Here is a 20,310-nt window from a genome sequence, read left to right on the forward strand (position 1 = left end):
CTGAAACAGCTTTCAGATCTCTTCTCCTTTAGACTCTGCTAACGTGTATTGTACTTAGTGATTTAATACTGAGCAACAACCAGTCATCCTGGAAACTCTGGACAATCTTTAATATCAAGGAAGATGTTGCTTGGATCTCTGTAATGAATTCTTACAGACATCGATAGGATGCAGAACTGGGTTCAGAAATGGAAGATGGAGTTCAACCCAGAAGAGTGAGGTGGTTCATTTCAGTAGGTCAAATTTGAAGACAGAATATAGTATTAATTCCAAGAATCTTGGCAGTGTGGAGGATCAGAGAGATCGTGGGGTCCATATCTATAGGACACTCAAAGCTGCTGCGCAGTTTGACAGTGTTGTTAAGAAGGCTTATGGTGTGTTGGCCTTCATCAACCATAGGGTTGAGTTCAAGAGCCATGAAGTAATGCTACAGTCATATAAGACCTTGGTCAGACCCCACTTGGAGTACTGTGTTCAGTTCTGGTCATCTCACTACAGGAAGGATGTGGATAGTACAGAGAGAGTGCAGATGAGATTTACAAGGATGTTGCTGGATTGGAGGGTTATGAGAATAGGTTGAGTGAACTTAGCCTTTTCTCCTTGGAGTAATGGAGAATGAGAGGTGACTGATAGAGGTGTATAAGATAGTGACGGGCACTGATTGTGTGGATAGCCAGAGGCTTGTTCCCAGGGGTGAAATGGAAAACACAAGGTGGCATATTTTTAAGGAGCTTGGAAGTAGGTACTGAGGGGATGTCAGAAGTAAGTTTTTCATACAGAGTGATGGGTGTGTGGAATGCACTGCAGCGAAGGTGGTAGAGGCGGATACAATAGAGTCTTTTCAGAGATTCTTAGATAGGCACGTGGAGCTTGGAAAAATAGAGGGCTATGTGCTAGGGAAAATCTAGGCAGTTTCTAGAGTAGGTTACATGGTCAGCACAACATTGTGGGCCGAAGGGTCTGTAATGTACTGTAGATTTCTATGCTTCTAATAAACCCGAAATGGAACTGAATGGGAATAAAGAGCAGTTACATACAGATTGAGTAGTCACTGGGAACTACCCTGAACAAGAAGCTTATTTAAAAAAAAGCTATATTGATAAGATCCATATGATCATAAGACATAGGAATAGAATTAAGAACCTATCAAGCTCTGCCTTAAGTTCAAACACGAGGAAATCTGCAGATGCTGGAAAGTCAAACAACACACACACAAAATGCTGGTGGAACACAGCAGGCCAGGCAGCATCTATAGGAGAAGCACTGTCGACGTTTCGGGCCGAGACCCTTCACAACTCTCTGACAAAATAAATTTCTCCACATCTCTGTTTTAAGGGGATGCCCCTCTATCCTGAGGCTGTGCCCTCATCCTAGACTCACCTATCATGGGAACATCCTTTCTACATATACTCTGTCTAGCCTTTTAACATTCAAAACGTTTCAATGAGATCCCACCTTATCCTTCTAAATTCCAGCGAGTACAGACCTTGGGCTATCAAACATTCCTCATATGGCAACCCTTTCATTCCTAGAATCATCCTTGTGAACCTCTTCTGATCCCTCTCCAATGCCAGCACATCTTTTCTACGATGAGAAGCCCAAAACTGTTCACAATACTCAAGGTGAGGCTTCACCAGCAACCTCTAAAGGCTCAGCATCACTTGCTTGGTCTTGTATTCTAGACCTCTTGAAATGAATACTAACATTGCATTTACCTTCCTCTCCACTGAATCTACCTTTAGGGTTTTCTGGACAAGGACTCTCAAGTACGTTTGCATCTCAGATTTTTGGATGTTCTCCCCATTTATGAAATAGTCTGCACATTTATTTATATTACCAAACTACATGGTTTATGCATTTCCCAACATTGTATTTCATTTTCCATTCTTTTACCCATTTTCCTAATCTGTCCAAGTCTTTCTGCAGCCCACCTCTTTCCTCAATACTACCTGCCCATCCACCAATCTTTGCACCATCTGCAAACTTGGCGACAAAGCCATCTAAATCATTGATGTAGAGTACAAAACCCTCATTTTATGAGAGTCATAGAACCCTTGTTTGTTCATTATGTGCCCTGTCATATGACATGGGTAATCAATGTCTCTCCATGACCATGACTGTTCTTGCCAAATTTTTCTACAGAAGTAGTTTGCCATTACCTTCTTCTGGGCAGTGTCTTTACAAGACAGGGTACCCCGGCCATTATAAATACTCTTCAGAAATTATCTGCCTGGCGTCAGTGGTTGCATAACCAGGACTTGTGATATGCACCAGATGCTTATACAACGATCCACCAATTGCTCCCATGGTTTCACGTGTACCTGATTGGAGGGTGGGGCAAAGCAGATGCTGCACCTTGCCCAAGGGTGACCTGCAGTGTGGTGGAGGAAAGGAGTGCTTTACACCTTTGGTAGTAGTCGCCACTCTCATAGAACAATACTACACAGAAACAGTTCATTTGGCTAATCTAGTCCAACCAAGCTACTTGGTCCCATTGACCTGCACCTGGACAATAGCCCTTCATACCCTTCCTATGAATGTACTTATCCAAATTTCTCTTAAATGTTGAAATGAAACCCACATCCACCACGTGTGCTGGCAGGTCATTCCACACTCTCACCATCTCCTGAGTGAAGAAGTTCTCCCTTAAGTTCCCTTAAGCATTTTACCTTTCACCTTTAACCCATGACCTCTAGTTATAGTCTCACCCATCCTCAATGGAAGAGAAACCAGATCATCAGTGGGAGCAAAATGGAGCAAGAAAGGCTCATTTAAGTATCAAACCATATTGATGTTTAATGGACTTTTCAAGGTTCAAGATTGTTTAATGCCATTTCCAGTATGCAAGTGTAAAGGACAACAAAATAATTGTTACTCCGGATCCAAAGCAGCACAATAAGAAAATAAACTCAAAAAATAATAAAAAACACAATAAAATGAAGAATCAGTTAAAAAAACATAATAAATATAAATACATAGGATAGTTTATATACATAGATTTTCAGACACCTCCTCCAGCAACTCCCAGATACATCCACATACTTACCCCTTATCGAGGACCCCACTCTGGACCATCAGAAAACTGCAACACCATCACCGACCTGATCAACTCTGGAGAACTCCCTTCCACTGCCACCAAATTCATAGCTCCCTTACCCTACACTGCTGACTTCTACCCCCTACCCAAGATCCATAAACACAACCGTCCAGATAGACCAATTTCCTCTGCCTGCTACAGCCCACTGAACTTGTATCCTCATATCCTCATAATTTCCTGGTCCTGAATGCCTCATTTTCACATTGGATGTTAGCCCCCTTCAAGAAGGTTTCAAATTTCTCTGCTTCATTCTTAAAAAAAAAACAACTAATTCCTCTCCACATTGACCTTCCTCCATCTGGCAGAACTGGACCTCACACTCAACAACTTTTCCTTCATTTCCTCTCACTCTCCAGATGAACTGTAGCTATGTGCCCCAGCTGTGCCTGCCTTTTCGATTGCTGAGTAGAACAGTCCATGTTCCAAGCCTTCCACTGTAATATTCCCCAACTGTTTCTCCACTACATCAATGATTGCATTGGTGCTGCTTCATGCACCCATTCTGAACACGTCAAGTTCATCAACTTTGCCTCCAACTTCCACCCTGCCCTTAAATTTACTTGTTCCATTTCTGACTTCTCCTTCCCCTTTCATGATCTTTTCTTCTCCGTCTCTGGAGAGAAACTGCCAACTAATATATCAAAGGTTGAAAGGTACATTTAATGTCAGAGAAATATATACAATATACTTCCTGAAATGTTTTTTCTTCGCAACTATCTACAAAAACAAAGGAGTGCCCCAAAGAATGAATGACAGTTAAATGTTAGAACCCAAATTTCTCCCCCGCTCCCCTCCCTCCCTCGCGTATGTGGGAGCAATCAACAATCTCCCTCCCCACCAGCAAAAATAAAGCCCACCCGCTAGCAGCACTCAAGCGTGAGCAAAGCAATAGTAACTTGCAGTTACCTTAAAGACTACATTGTTCACCTGATAATTCAACATGCTGCAGGCGCTCTCTCTCCTAATAAGGGAGAAAGAGGTGACTCCATTCCATTTTCCAACTAGCGGGAGAAATAACAAACAACTCGCTGGTTTACGTTAGAATTCCATTACATCGCTTTTTTCGAGCTCTGTGCCCGGAGATCGCAAGGATCCCGGGTCCCCAGGCACACAGCAGATGTTCTGACTCCCCCAACAACACACGGATCTCCTGTGGCGACACCAACCCTTGATTCGCCCTTCTCCGGTTACTCGAAATCCCAGGCTTCTGAAACAGTGCCAAAATCTTAGGCCGAGACTTTGACATGCAGAATAGCGGCTGATTGTGGAACCCCGAGAGCGGGTCCCACTTTGGCAAAGAACCGTAGTCAGCGTGTAACTCCAGGTCAGGGTCTTCAAAAGAACACTGAAAGGGAAAAGTAGAGATATTAAAGATGGAAATAGGACTGTTTTCGAAGATGCAAAGCAAAAGAGTCACCATTGGGCACCATAACTACTTAGGTATATTTTATAAACCTATCAATTCACATGCTTATCTTGACTATACCTCTTCACACCCCATCTCCTGTAAAAATGCTATTCCTTTTTGTTCCTTCATCACCACCACAGAGATGTCCTGTTTCTTTAGAGAATGGAGTTCCCCTCACTCCATAATTGATAATGCACTTCCTCCATTTCCTGAACAACCACCCTCATCACATCTTCCCGCTGCCTTAACAGTGATAGAGTTTCTCTTGTCCTTACCTACCACCCCTTAAGCCTCTGAATTCAATACATTATCCTCTGCAACTTCTGGCATCAAAAAAGGGATCCTACCACCAAACACATAAGACCATAAGACATAGGAAACAGAATTAGGCTATTTGGCCCATCAAGTCTGCTCTGCTATTCAATCATGGCTGATCCTTTTTTCCCCTCCTCACCTCAGCCCCACTTCCCACTTCAAAAAAAAAGGAGGGAGAGAAAAACTGGAGAATTATAGACCAGTTAGTCTGACATCGGTGGTGGGGAAGATGCTAGAGTCGGTTATCAAAGATGTGATAACAGCACATTTGGAAAGAGGTGAAATCATCGGACAAAGTCAGCATAGATTTGTGAAAGAAAAATCATGCTTGACGAATCTTATAGAATTTTTTGAAGATGTAACTAGTAGAGTGGATAGGGGAGAGCCAGTGGATGTGGTATATTTAGATTTTCAAAAGGCTTTTGACAAGGTCCCACACAGGAGATTAGTGTGCAAACTTAAAGCACACGGTATTGGGGGTATGGTATTGATGTGGATAGAGAATTGATTGGCAGACAGGAAGCAAAGAGTGGGAGTAAACGGGACCTTTTCAGAATGGCAGGCAGTGACTAGTGGGGTACAGCAAGGCTCAGTGCTGGGACCCCAGTTGTTTACAATATATATTAATGATTTAGACGAGGGAATTAAATGCAGCATCTCCAAGTTTGCGGATGACATGAAGCTGGGTGGCGGTGTTAGCTGTGAGGAGGATGCTAAGAGGATGCAGGGTGACTTGGATAGGTTAGGTGAGTGGGCAAATTCATGGCAGATGCAATTTAATGTGGATAAATGTGAGGTTATCCAATTTGGTTGCAAAAACAGGAAAAAAGATTATTATCTGAAAGGTGGCCAATTAGGAAAAGGAGAGGTGCAACAAGACCTGGGTGTCATTGTACACCAGTCATTGAAGGTGGGCATGCAGGTATAGCAGGTGGTGAAAAAGACAAATGGTATGTTGGCATTCATAGCAAAAGGATTTGAGTACAGGAGCAGGGAGGTTCTACTGCAGTTGTATAAGGCCTTGGTGAGACTGCACCTAGAGTATTGTGTGCAGTTTTGGTCCCCTAATCTGAGGAAAGACATTCTTGCCATAGAGGGAGTACAGAGAAGGTTCACCAGGTTGATTTCTGGGATGGCAGGACTTTCATATGAAGAAAGACTGGATCGACTAAGCTTATACTCACCGGAATTTAAAAGATTGAGGGGGGTCTTATTGAAACGTATAAAATTCTAAAGTGATTGGACAGGCTAGATGCAGGAAGATTGTTTCCGATGTTGGGGAAGTCCAGAACGAGGGGTCACAGTTTAAGGATAAAGGAGAAGCCTTTTAGGACCGAGATGAGGAAAAACTTCTTCACACAGAGCGTGGTGAATCTGTGGAATTCTCTGCCACAGGAAACAGTTGAGGCCGGTTCATTGGCTATATTTAAGAGGAAATTAGATATGGCCCTTGTGGCTGAAGGGATCGGGGGTATGGAGAGAAAGCAGGTACAGGGTTCTGAGTTGGATGATCAGCCATGATCATACTGAATGGCGGTGCAGGCTTGAAGGGCTGAATGGCCTACTCCTGCATCTATTTTCTATGTTTCTATGTTTCCCAGCCTTCTTCTCGTAACCTTTGATGCCATATTTAATCAAGAACATATCAAGCTCTGCCATAAATACACCTAACAACCGGGCCTCCACAGCTGCCTACGGTAATATATTCTGCAAATTTCCTTCCCTCCGGCTAAATAAATTTCTCCACATCTCTGTTTTAAATGTATACCCTTGCATCCTGAGGCTGTGTCCTCTTGTCCTAGACTCCCAACCGTGAGAAAGATCTTTTCCACATCTACTCTGTCTATGTCTTTCAACATTTGAAAGGTTTCAATGAGAACCCTCCTCATCCTTCTAAGTTCCAGTGAGTGCAGACCCAGAGCTATCAAACGTTCCTCATATGATAATTCTTTCATTCCTGGAATCATCCTTGTGAATCTCCTTTGAACCCTCTCCAATGCTAGAACATCTTTTCTTAGATGAGGATCCCAAAACGGTTCACAATATTCAAGGTGAGGCCTCACCAGTGCCTTGTAAAGTCTCAGCATCACATCCCTGCTCTTGTATTCTAGACCTCTTGAAATGAATGCTAACATTGCATTTACCTTCCTCACCACAAACTCTACCTGCAAGTTAACTTTAGGGCATTCTGCACAAGGACTCCCAAGTCCCTTTGCATCTCTGAATTTTGGATTTTCTCCTCATTTAGAAAATAACCTGTAGATTTATTACCAAAGTGCATCACCATGTATTTTCCACCATTGTATTTCATTTGCCATTTTCTTGCTCATTCTCTTAATCTGTCTAAGTCCTTGTGCAGCCTTCCTGTTTCCTGAACATTACCTGCCCCTCCACCAGTCTTCGTATCATCTGCAAACATGGTCGAATTCCATATTCAATTAGAAGATGAGAGGGTTGGATCTCAAACAAGCATACTGAGCTTAAATAAAGGAGACTATGATGGTATGAGAGCGGAATTGCTTAAGATGGATTGGGAAAATAGAATAAAGGGTAGATCGGTACTTGATCAGTGGTGTATATTTAAGGAGTTATTTTACAACTATCAAGAAAAATATATTCCACTGAAGAAAAAAGAGTGTAAAAGAAAAAATAGTTATCCGTGGCTAAGTAAAGAAATAAAGCAAAGTATATGACTAAAAAGAAAGTTATATAAGGTAGCTAAATCTAGTAGGAAGATTGAAGATCGAGAAGCTTTTAAAGATCAGCAGCAAATAACAAAAAGATTGATTAAGAAGGGGAAGATAGATTATGAAAGTAAATTGGCAAAAAACATAAAAGCAGATAGTAAGAGTTTTTATAGTTACATAAAAAGAAAAAGGGTGGCTAAAGTAAATGTTGGTCCCCTAGAAGATGAGACCGGGAAATTAATGGTAGGGGACATGGAGATGGCGGAAACGCTGAACAAATATTTTGTATCAGTTTTTACAGTAGAGGACACTCAAAATATCCCAACACTGGATAAACAGGGGGCTCTAGGGGGAGAGAAGCTAACTACGGTTACCATCACCAAGGAAATGGTACTTGATAAATTAATGGGACTAAAAGTGGATAAATCCCCTGGACCTAGGGTCTTAAGGGAAGTGGCGGTCGGGATTGTGGATGTATTAGTGATAATTTTTCAAAACTCGCTGGACTCGGCAATGGTCCCGGCAGATTGGAAAAATGCTAATGTAACTCCTTTATTTAAAAAGGGCAATAGACAGAAGGCTGGGAATTATAGGCCAGTTAGCCTAACATCTGTGGTTGGCAAAATATTGGAATCGATAATTAAGGAAACAGTAACAGGGCATTTGGATAAACATAGCTTAATAGGACAAAGTCAGCATGGCTTTACAAAAGGGAAGTCATGTTTGACAAATTTGTTGGTGTTCTTTGAGGACATAACATATAGGGTAGATAAAGGGGAACCAGTGGATGTGGTGTATTTGGACTTCCAAAAGGCATTTGACAAGGTGCCACACCAAAGATTATTACTTAAAGTAAAAAATCATGGGATTGGGGATAATATTCTGGCATGGGTGGAGGATTGGCTTTCTAATAGAAAACAGAGAGTTGGGATAAATGGTTTATTCTCAGATTGGCAGTTGGTGACTAGTGGTGTTCCGCAGGGGTCGGTGTTGGGACCCCAACTCTTTACAATCTATATTAATGATTTGGAGAAAGGGACTAAGTGCAACGTATCGAAGTTTGCTGATGACACAAAGATGGGAGGGAGTGTAATGAGTGCGGAGGACATTGAAACCCTGCAGGGGTACATAGATAGGCTGAGTGATTGGGCAGACATTTGGCAGATGAAATATAATACTGACAAGTGTGCGGTCTTGCACTTTGGCAGGAAAAATAATAGAGCAAGTTATTATCTAAATGGAGAGAAACTGGAAAGTGCTTCTGTGCAAAGGGATCTGGGGGCCCTGGTGCAGGAAACACAAAAAGTTAGTATGCAAGTGCAGCAGGTGGTCAAGAAGGCCAATGGAGTGCTGGCTTTTATTGCTAGGGGGATGGAGTATAAGAACAGGGAGGTCTTACTGCAGTTGTACCGGGTATTGGTGAGACCACACCTGGAGTACTGCGTGCAGTTCTGGTGTCCATATTTAAGAAAGGACATACTGGCTCTCGAGGCAGTGCAGAGAAGGTTCACTAGGTTAATTCTGGGGATGGGTGGGTTGATGTATGATGAGAGGTTGAGTAGATTGGGACTCTACTCATTGGAGTTCCGAAGAATGAGAGGCGATCTTATTGAAACATATAAGATTGTGAAGGGGCTTGATCGGGTGGATGCGGGCAGAATGTTCCCAATGATGGGTGAAACTAGGACTAGGGGGCATAATTTTAAAATAAAGGGATGCCGTTCCAGGACTGAGATGCGGAGAAATTTCTTCACAGAGGGTAGTGGGGCTGTGGAATTTACTGCTCCAGAGAGCTGTGGAAGCTACTACACTCAATAAATTCAAAACAGAGATAGACATTTTCCTGGATAAAAATGGCATTAGGGGATACGGTGAGCGAGCAGGTAAGTGGACATGAGGCTAGGTTTAGATCAGCCATGTGATCTCCTGGACCAGTTTTCGATAGCCTGGATGGGTCGGAGAGGAATTTTCCAGATTTTTTCTCCTCGATTGGCAACTCAGTTTTTTTCCCCCGGGTGATCACATGGGTTTGTGCGGGATGAATAATAAAATAAAATGGGCGGCATGGTGCCCTGTTGGTTGGCCTTGTTGGAATGCCTTGTGGGATTCGGTGAAAACTAGAGTTAAGATTGGATCAGCCATGATCTTGTTGAATGGCGGAACAGGCTTGAGGGGCCGATTGGCCTACTCCTGCTCCTATCTCTTATGTTCTTATGTTCTTATGTAAACTTGGCAACAAAGTCATCTGTTCCATCATCGAAGTCACTGATATACAGCATAAAAAGAAGCAGTCCCAAAAACCAACCCTGTGGAACACCACTAGTCACCGGCAGCCAACCAGAAAAGGATCCCACTTGCTGCCTCCTACCAATCAGCCAATGCTCTAACCATGCCAGTAACATTCTTGTAATACCATGGGCTCTTAATTTGATAATCAGCCTCATGTGTGGCACCTTGTCAAAGGCTTTCTGAAAATCTAAATATAGAACATCCACTGCATCCCCTTTATCTATCCTACATATCATCTCCTCAAATAATTCCAAAAGGTTCTTCAGGCAAGATTTTCCCTTAAGAATATGATGTTGACTTTGTACTATCTTGTCCTGTGTCACCAAGTACTCCATCACATCATCATTAACAATTGACTCCAATGTCTTCCCAACCACTGAGGTCAGGCTAACTGATTTATAATTTCCTTTCTGCTTCCTTCCTCTTTCTTAATGAGTGGAGTGACATGTGCAACTTTCCAGTCCTCTGGCACCCTATCAGAGTTCAATAATATTTGAAAGATATTACTAATGGCTTTCAGAACCCAAGTGTGCAGTTCATCTGGTCCGGGAGACTTAAGGACCCTTAGGTCTTTCAGCTTTTTGAGCACCTTCTCCCCTGTAATTGTAACTGGACTAATTTCTCTTCCCTCAGACCCTTCAACATCTGGAACACTGCTAGTGTCTTCCACAGTGAAGACTGATGCAAGTTACTCATTTAGTTATCTCCTTGTCCCCATTATTATTTCTCCAGCCTTATTTTCTAGCAGACCTATATCCACTCCCATCTCTCTTTTTTTTTAAATATATTTGCAAAAACTTTTACTATCCACTTTGATATTGTATTCTAGCTTGCTTTTATATTTCATCTTTTCCCTCCTAATACTTCTTTTTGTTGCTCTCCGTAGTGTTTTAAAAGCTTCCCAATCCTCTGTCTTCCCACTAATTTTTGCTCTGTTCTATGTCCTCTCTTTTATTCACATTAATGTTGACATCCCTTGTCAGCTACAGTTGTACTATTTTGCCATTTGAGTATTTCTTTGTTTTTGGATCACAGCTATCCTGCATCTTCCTCATTTTCCCCCAGAAACGCACGCCATTGCCGCTCTGCTGTCATGCCTGCCAGCATTTCCTTCACTGAAGCACAGCTATGCCAGACTTTACTTTCTCCCTATCAAATTTCAAGTTGAACTCAATCATATCGTGATCACTGACTCTTAAAGGTTCTTTTACCTTAAGCTCCCTAATCATCTCTGGTTCATTGCATAACACTCAATCCAGTATAGATGATCCCATAGTCAGCTCAATGACAAACTGCTCTAAAAAGCCATCTCATAGGTATTCAACAAACTCACCCTCTTGAGATCCATTTCCAACTTGATTTTCCCAATCGACCTGCATGTTGATATATCTTATGACTAATATTGCCCTTTTGACACACACACCTTTTCTATTTCCTGTTGTAATCTGTGTTCCACATCCCAGCTATTCTCTGGAGGTCTGTATATAACTGGTATCAGGGTCCTTTTACCCTTGCAGTTTTTTTAAAATCTCAACCACAAGGATTCAATATCTTTGATCTCATATGTCACATCTTTCTACTAATTTGATGCCATTCTTTACCAGTAGAGCCACACCACCCCCTCTGCCTACCTTCCTATCCCTCTGATATGACATGTAACCTTGGACATTCAGCTCCCAACTACAACCATCCTTCAGCCATGAATCAGTGATGGTGAAAACATCATACTTAACAATCTGTAATAGTCTAACAAGATCATCCACCTTACTTCATATACTCTGTTTGTTGAGATATAACACCTTGAGAACTGCATTTACTATCCCTTTTGATTCTGCTTCCCTACCTAATGCACTGATACTCACCCTGCTGGCTGCAATTTTGTCCTATCATCTGCCTGCCCTTCCTGACAGTCTGAGTGCATGCTATCTTTGCTTTTTTACCATTTGTCCTATTTGAGTCCCTTCTCTCCAGTGCCCACACCTATGGCCAAGTTAGTTTGAGGATCACTCCCTCAGAAATTCCATTTTCTATTTGTCCCTCCTACTAATCTCCCTCTGGACACTGCAAGCAGCCTAAGTGCTACTCCTGCCCCTTCACCTCCACTAAGGGCCCTAAACAGTCCTTCCATGTGAGGCAACACTTCACCTGTGAATCTGCTGGCATTGCCTGTCATGTCGAGTGCACCTGTTATGGCCTCCCCTACATTGGTGAGACCTGTCATAAAGTGGGGGACTGCTTTGTCGAACACCTTCACTTCAGCCACCAAAAACAGAACCTCCTGGTGGCCAAACATAATAATTCTGATTCCCACTCCCATTTTGACTATTGGTATATGGCCTCCTCTTGTGCCAAACTAAGGCCACCACCAGGGTAAAGAAGCAATGCTTTATATTCTGTCTGGGAAACCTCCAAACTGATGACATAAGTATTGATTTCTCCTTCCAGTAATTTTTTTCCCTTCCCATTCCCTTCTTCTATTCTCATCTCTGGCCTCTTGCTTTTCTCACCTGCCTATCACCTCCCCCTGTGCCTCTCCCTGTTCTTTTTTCCCATGGACCACTCTCCTCTCCTATCAGACACCTACCTCTCCAGCCCTTTACCTTTCCCATCTACTTGGTTTCATCTATCACCTTCTAGCTAGCCTCTTTCCCTCCCCCCACCTTTTTATTCTGGCATTTTCCATCTTCCATTTCAGTTCTGAAGAAAGTTCTCAGCCTGAAGTGTTGACTCTTTATTCATTTCCATAGATGCTGCCCAATGTAGGGAGTTCCCGCAGCATTTTGTGTGAGTTGCTTTGGGTTTCCAGTACTTGTAGATTTTATTGTGCTTATATATGCATATACATTGACTGTTTGTCCATAAAGTGAGGTGAGGCGCAGGATGTTTGTACAGAAGGAAATGATAAAGTAGTGGTGGTGGCCTGGCTTTTTTCCACTAGCTTTCTGTATATAACCGTATGTCCTTGATGGAGGATAGGCTGGTGCCGGTGATGAGTTGTGCAGTTTTCAATACCTATTGTATAGCTGTCCTCCCTGCTGCAAAAGTTTCCATATTATTTTTTTTTTTGTTTTCAAATGGAATTAAATCTTGCCTTAAATTCCACAGTGCACTTCAAACACGATCAAATATTGAAAGGCCAACATAGAGTGGATGTGAAGGGGATGTTTCCTGTAGTGGGGGAATCTAGGACCAGAGGGCACTGCCTCACAATAGAACAGGTCTTCCCAACATGGGGTCTAAGGACCCCTTCATTCATGGTATTGGTCCATGGCATAAGGAGGCTGGAATAGAAGAAGGTCCCTTTAGAACTGAGATGAGGAAGAATTTCTTGAGCCAGAGGATGTTGAATAAGTCAGCCAAGATAGGGGCAGACTAGATGGGAGCAGAATTAGGCCATTCAGCCTATGTATTACAGTCTCATTGTTTTTCTTGTTTTAAATTCTGCAATATACTACAATAATTACAAGTGCTGGAAATAATGCTCAGGCCTCAGAAAGCAAAAATGCTTACCACATTTTGTATATAGTTTGAATTAAGATTCAGAAGATGATCTGTAATAAATCTATGTAATCCAATAAGTAAGTCCATTTCAACTGCAAGTTTATTAGCTAGATAGCTTTGTAAATTCTTTTATGAAACAGATCTTGAAGCAGATGCAGTCAATCAGTATGATAGGATAGATTAGCTTTAAGTTAACCAACTGCAGAAGCCACGTCACAAAAATGTCGAATCCTATTAAGCAGCAAATTTGGTTTTACACACAATGGCCACTTTATTAGGTACATTCTGCTTAATAAAGTAGGCACTGAGTATATGTTTTGTGATCTTCTGCTGCTGCAATCCATCCACTTCAATATTTGACATGTTGTGCATTCAGAGATGCTCTACAACAGTGATATGCAGAAATTGCCATCTTCCCGTCAGCATGAACCAGTCCGGCCACTCTCCTCTGACCTCTCATTAATCAGGCATTTTCACCCACAGGACTGCAGCTCCCTGGATGTTTTTTGTTTTTCACACCATTCTCTATAAATTCCAGAGAATATTGCATGTGAAAAATCCCAGGTGACCAGCGGTTTCTGAGATACCCAAACTATTCCATCTGGCACTGACAATCTTATAATAGTCAACGTCACTGAGATCACAATTCTTCCCCATTCTGATGTTTGGTCTGAATACCAACTGAACCTATTGACCATGTCTGCACGCTTTTTGGCATTGAGTTACTGCCATATGATTGGCTGATAAGGTGTCTGCATTAATGAGCAGGTGTACCAGTGCACATAATAAAGCTGTCACTGAGTGTACAAAATGAACTGATTCATTTGCCTCACTATTTATCCCAATTGATGCTCTGTCATCTGTGCAATCTTCAATCACCACTCAGAGGTCTTCAGTGATGAAGGGAGCTGATCGAATATGACAGGAAGTTCTTGGCTGTACACTCCAGAGATCTTGTTGAAAATCAGGTGAATGAATTTGAATTTATTTAATTCTTACATCTGTCCCACAAAACAACAGAGTAAAAATCTTTGCATTATGACTCCGTCACAATGTGAATTAATAATTGGGGAGAGGGCAGGAACGGGGTACTGATTGTGTATGATCAGCCATGATCACAGTGAATGGTGGTGCTGGCTAGAAGGGCCGAAAGGCCTACTCCCGCACCTACTGTCTATTGTCTATAATAAGCCTAATGGCTGGTGGAAAGAAGCTGTCCCGTAGCCTGGTGGTCCTGATTTTAATGCTGCAGCACCGTTTGCCAGGCGGAAGCAGCTGGAACAGTTTATGGTTGGGGTGACCACTGTCCCTGATGATCTTCCAGGCCTTCTTTACACACTTGCTGTTGTAAATATCCTCAGTGGAGGAATGTTCACATCCGCAGATGCACTGGGCTGTCCGTACCACTCTCTGCAGTGCAGTTCCCGTACTAGGCAGTGATACAGCCAGTCAGGAAGCTCACAATGGTGCCCCCTTAGAAGGTCTTGAGGATTTGGGGGCCCATGCCGAACTCCTTCAGTCGCCTGAGGTGGATTGGACGCTGTTGTGTTTTTTTTGCCACACAGCCGGTGTGTATAGTCCAAGTGAGATCATCGGTGATGTGTATACCGAGGAACTTGAAACTACTCACCCTCTCAACTGCAGGAACATTGATTTTGATCGGGGCAAGCCTGTCCCTGTTCCTCCTGAAATCCACAATTAGCACTTTTGTTTTTTGAACATTGAGGGAGAGGTTGTTATCTTGGCACCACTGTGTCAGGGTGATAACCTCGCCTCTGTAGGCTGTCTCATCACCACTAGAAATAAGGCCAATCAATTTTGTGTCATCTGCAAATTAATCAGCAGTTTGGAGCTGTGTGTGGCAGCACAAACATGGCGGTAAAGGGAGTAGAGAAGGGGTCTCAGGACACAAACCTGTGGGGGGGGGCACCTGTTTTGTGGGTCAGACAGGCAGAGGTGAGGGATCTAAATGCAAGAGATTCTGCAGATGTTGTAAATCCAGAGCAACTCACACAAATTTCTGGAGGAGCTCAGCATGTCAGGCAGCATCTATGAAGGGAGATGAATGTTTGGTTTGAGACCCTTAATCAGATGAATAACATTTGGCTTTGAACACCTCTGGATATCTCAGAGTTCAAGGTCAGGTGCCACAGTAGTGTAACGGTTAGCACGAAACAATTGTATATCGGGACCTCAGAGTTTGGAGTTTAATTCCAGGGCACTTTGTAAGAAAATTTGTGAGTTCCTTCCAATGAATGCATGGGTTTCCTCTGGATGCTCCAGTTTTTTCCCCACAGTCATAGATGTACTGGTTAGTAGGTTAATTGTTAATTGTAAATTGTCCTGTGATTAAAATCAGTGGATTGCTGAATGGCATAGATCAATGAGCCGATACAGCTGACTCCACGCTATATTGCAAAATAAATAAGTTAAATAAAACTTTTCCTCTTTGGGGGATCAGTCAATGACGTGGTTCCAGTCCATTTCCGTGGACTCTGTTGAGTTAATGAGCCTAATGTAGGAATGACAGACTCTCAAAGCTGAGGCAGGAGCTGCCCGAGGAAACAGTTTTGGAGGGAATTCATTCCTTCCACAGGGATTGTGCTCTCAAACCATATAACCAAATAACAATTACAGCACGGAAACAGGCCATCTTGGCCCTTCTAGTCCGTGCCGACACTTACACTCACCTAGTCCCACTGGCCCGCACTCAGCCCATAACCCTCCATTCCTTTCCTGTCTATATACCTATCCAATTTTTCTTTCAATGACAATACTGAATCTGCCTCTACCACTTCTACTGGAAGCTCGTTCCACACAGCTACCACTCTCTGAGTAAAGAAATTCCCCCTCATGTTACCCTTAAACTTTTGCCCCCTAACTCTCAAATCATGTCCTCTTGTTTGAATATCCCCTACTCTCAATGGAAAAAGCCTATTCATGTCAACTTGATCTATCCCCCTCATTATTTTAAATACCTCTATCAAGTCCCCCCTCAACCTTCTATGCTCCAAAGAATAAAGACCTACGTAACTTGTTCAGCCTTTCCCTGTAACTTAGGAGCTGAAACTCAGGTAACATTCTGGTAAATCTTCTCTGTACTCTCTCTATTTTGTTGATATCTTTCCTATAATTTGGTGACCAGAACTGTACACAATACTCCAAATTTAGGCCTTACCAATGCCTTGTACAATTTTAATATTACATCCCAACTCCTATACTCAATGCTCTGATTTATAAAGTCCAGCATACCAAAAGCTTTCTTCACTACCTTATCCACATGAGATTCCACCTTCAGGGAACTATGCACCATTATTCCTAGATCACTCTGTTCTACTGCATTCTTCAATGCCCTACCATTTACTATGTATGTCCTATTTGGATTATTCCTACCAAAATGTAGCACCTCACACTTATCAGCATTAAACTCCATCTGTCATCGTTCAGCCCACTCTTCTAACTAGCCTAAATCTCTCTGCAAGCTTTGAAAACCTACTTCATTATCCACAATGCCACCTACCTTAGTATCATCTGCATACTTACTAATCCAATTTACCACCCCATCATCCAGATCAGTAATGTATATGACAAACAACATTGGACCCAATACAGATCCTTGATGCACACCACTAGTCACCGGCCTCCAACCTGACAGTTATCCACCACTACTCTCTGGCATCTCCCATCTAGCCACTGTTGAATCCATTTTACTACTTCAATATTAATACCTAACGATTGAACCTTCCTAATTAACCTTCCATGTGGAACCTTGTCAAAGGCCTTGACAAGATTCAAACAGATTCAAAATAATCAGCGCCATTCCTAAATCCCCTTCTCCAATCCAGCTAGCCATGAGTTAGGGATTCCCATGGATTGCTGGTGATATTACACTTCTTCAAGGAGGATTTCAATAATTTTTAGAATCATGTTTGCAGTCCACTTACAAATTGCAAGCAGTGACTCAACTTGGAACAGAGTGTCTCTTTAGACAAGTTGCTATGACCATGGCCGGCCCATGGGAGATGACTGAGTATAATCTGGAACTTCAGCCTTGGAATGGGAGAGGAATCTGTTATCATTTTGTTTACCTGCCTTATGATTGGAGAATTTTGTGGAATGTGCATTGGAAGTAGCTTTGTGCTTTGAGTTGCTGGCTGTAGAAATGTATAGAAGGGTGGGACCACTTTTATACTCAGTCTACTACAGGCTGAATTTCATTATACGCAAGAAATTCTGCAGATGCTGGAAATCCAAAGCAACATACACAAACTGCTGGAGGAACTCAGCAGGTCAGGTAGCATCGATGGAAAGTAGTAAACAGTTGATCTTTCAGGCCAAGATCCTTCATCAGGACTGGAAAGGAAGGGGAAAGAAGTTTGAGTAAGGTGGGAGGAGGGGAGGAAGAAGGACAAGGTAGTAGGTGAGGGGAGAGTCCAGGAGAGGCGTAGGGGTGATTAAAAAGCTGGGAAGTTGATTGATGATAAAGGGCTGGAGAAGAGGGAATCTGATAGATGAGGGTAGAATAACATGGAAGAAAGAGAACAAAATGACAGGAAGGATCTCCAGAGGAAGGTGATGGGCTTCCCTTCCTCCTCTATCAACACTGCCCTCACCTGCATCTCTACATTTTGTGCACATGTGCCCTCACCCCATCCTCCTACAGCTACACCAAGGTTAGGATTCCCCTTGTCCTCACCTATCGCCACACATGCCTCTATACCCATCACATAATTCTTGGTAACTTCCAACATCTCCAAAGGGATCCCACCACCAAACACATCTTGTCCTTCCCCCCATTTCCTGCTTTCAGCAGGGATCGCTCTCTAAGTGTCTCCCTTGTCCATTCGTCTCTCCCCACTGATCTCCCTCCTGGCACTTAACCTCGCAAGCGGATCAAGTGACACACCTGCCCCTATACTTCCTCCCTCACTGCCAAAACAGTCCTTCACCTGCAAGGCCATTGAGGTCATCTACAGTATCTGGTAATCTCTGTGTGGCCTTGACATAGACTGGGAGACTGTTTAACCGAGTACCGAGCTCCATCTTCAAAAAAAATCCAGGATCTCCCGGTGGCCACCCTTTTCAATTGACTTCCCATTCCCATTCCAACACGTCAGTCCTTAGCCTCCTCTACTGCCACAATGAGGTCACACTCAGGTTGGGAGAGCAACACCTTATATTCTGTCTGTATAGCCTCCAACCAAGTGATGACATGAGCATCGATTTCTCAAATTTCTGTCAATTCCCCTCCCACCAATCTCCTTCACCATTTCCCATAGAACCATAGAACATTACAGCACAGAAACAGGCCTTTTGGCCTTTCTTGGCTGTGCCGAACCATTTTTCTGCCTAGTCCTACCGACCTGCACCTGGGCCATATTGCTCCAAACCCCTCTCATCTCCTTGTTTCCCTTTCATGCCTTCTTTTTCGCGTGCCCAACACCTCCCTCTGGTGCTCCTCCCTTCCCTTTTTTACATGGTCTTCTGCTGCCCTCTCCTATCAGACTCCCCCTTCTGCAGCCTTTTATCTCTTTCAAAGGTTTCAAAGGAAGATTTAATGTAAGAGAAACGTATACAATATATGTCCTGAAATTCTTTTTTCTCGCAGCCATCCACAAAAGCAGAGAGGTGCCCCAAAGAATGAGTAACAGTTAAATATTAGAACCCCAAAGACCCCCCAGCTGCCCACTCCCATGTGTAAGCATCAGCAAAGCAATGATCCCCCCCTTCCCCACCAGCAAAAAAAGCATCTGCCCCCTCCACTGAGCACTCAAGTGTGCAGCAAAGCATCAATAAAGACACAGACTTGCAGTACCCCAAAGACTACTCAGTCACCTAGTAATTTGACTTACCACAGCCTCTCTCTCTCCCTAATAAGGGGAAAAGAGGTATTTTCGTTTCACCAATCAATTTTCCCACTCTTTACTTCACCTCACCCCTTCTCCCAGTTCCTGCCATCTTGCACTTCTTTCTCCCCTCCCCCCACCTTCTTAATCTGACTTCTTCCCCCCTTTCTTTCCAGTCCTGATGAAGAGTCTGAGCCAGAAACATTGACTGTTTACTCTTGTCTATAGATGCTGCCTGGCCTGCAGTGTTCCTCCAGCACTTTGTGCAGGGTGAATTGCATCATTGTCTTCACTGAGGCAAGAGGTCTTCAATTGGTCGGAGTCAACCATGGATGTTGCATCCCAGCTATCTACATGATCTGCATGCCCAGGCAGCAAGCTGTGGTCGTTGCAGCAGGCTGCCTCTTTCCGTGCAGCTGATCAATCTAAAGGAACAGCAGAGACTGATATAGTTTGGATGCAGTGGTGTCACAGGAGTTGGCAGTCAGTGTTGAACTCAATGTAGACTCCCTTAGGGACTTCAGTTTTGGATTTTTCTTCAGAGTTTGCCGTGACTGGGTATAGCCATAAGGCAGTGGAGTCTTGAGATCTGAGATTTCCTTCTCCTAGATGAACTGCCAGCTACAGTTGACAAGCCCCATTTCCCAAATGCGACTTGTTTTAAGGTGCCAGTAACCCACCTTTACCTCTTTTCTTGTCAACAGAAATGGTTCTGCCAGGATTAGTAACAAAGCCATGTGTGAAGGCCAGGAGCTGGACTTGGTTGTCAGAGACGCATGCCATTTGGAGCATTTAATAAGTAGTGAGGGTTTATACTCCCCAGCTCCCCCAGCTATAGCAACCTTGAGGAATCATTACTGAGACAAAGGCTTCTAAAACATGGGAAATGGGCAATCTCTAAAAAATTACAGTGGGACATTGACAGGATGCAGAGCTGTGAAGTGGCGGATAGAATTGAACCTGGAAAAGTGTTCGGAATGCTGAAACAGAAGACCCAGTACAGGATGCTCATCGGTGTGGAAGAACAGAGGGATCTTGTGGTCCACATCCACTCAAGTTGTTAGAGTGATTAAGAAGGCACAGGGTATGTTGGCCTTCATTCATTAGGGGATTTCATTCAGAGTTGAGAAGTAATGTTGCTGTTCTATAAAACTCTGGTTAGACTAC

Source organism: Hemitrygon akajei, chromosome 10, assembly GCF_048418815.1.
Source record: "Hemitrygon akajei chromosome 10, sHemAka1.3, whole genome shotgun sequence".
Lineage (NCBI taxonomy): Eukaryota > Metazoa > Chordata > Chondrichthyes > Myliobatiformes > Dasyatidae > Hemitrygon > Hemitrygon akajei.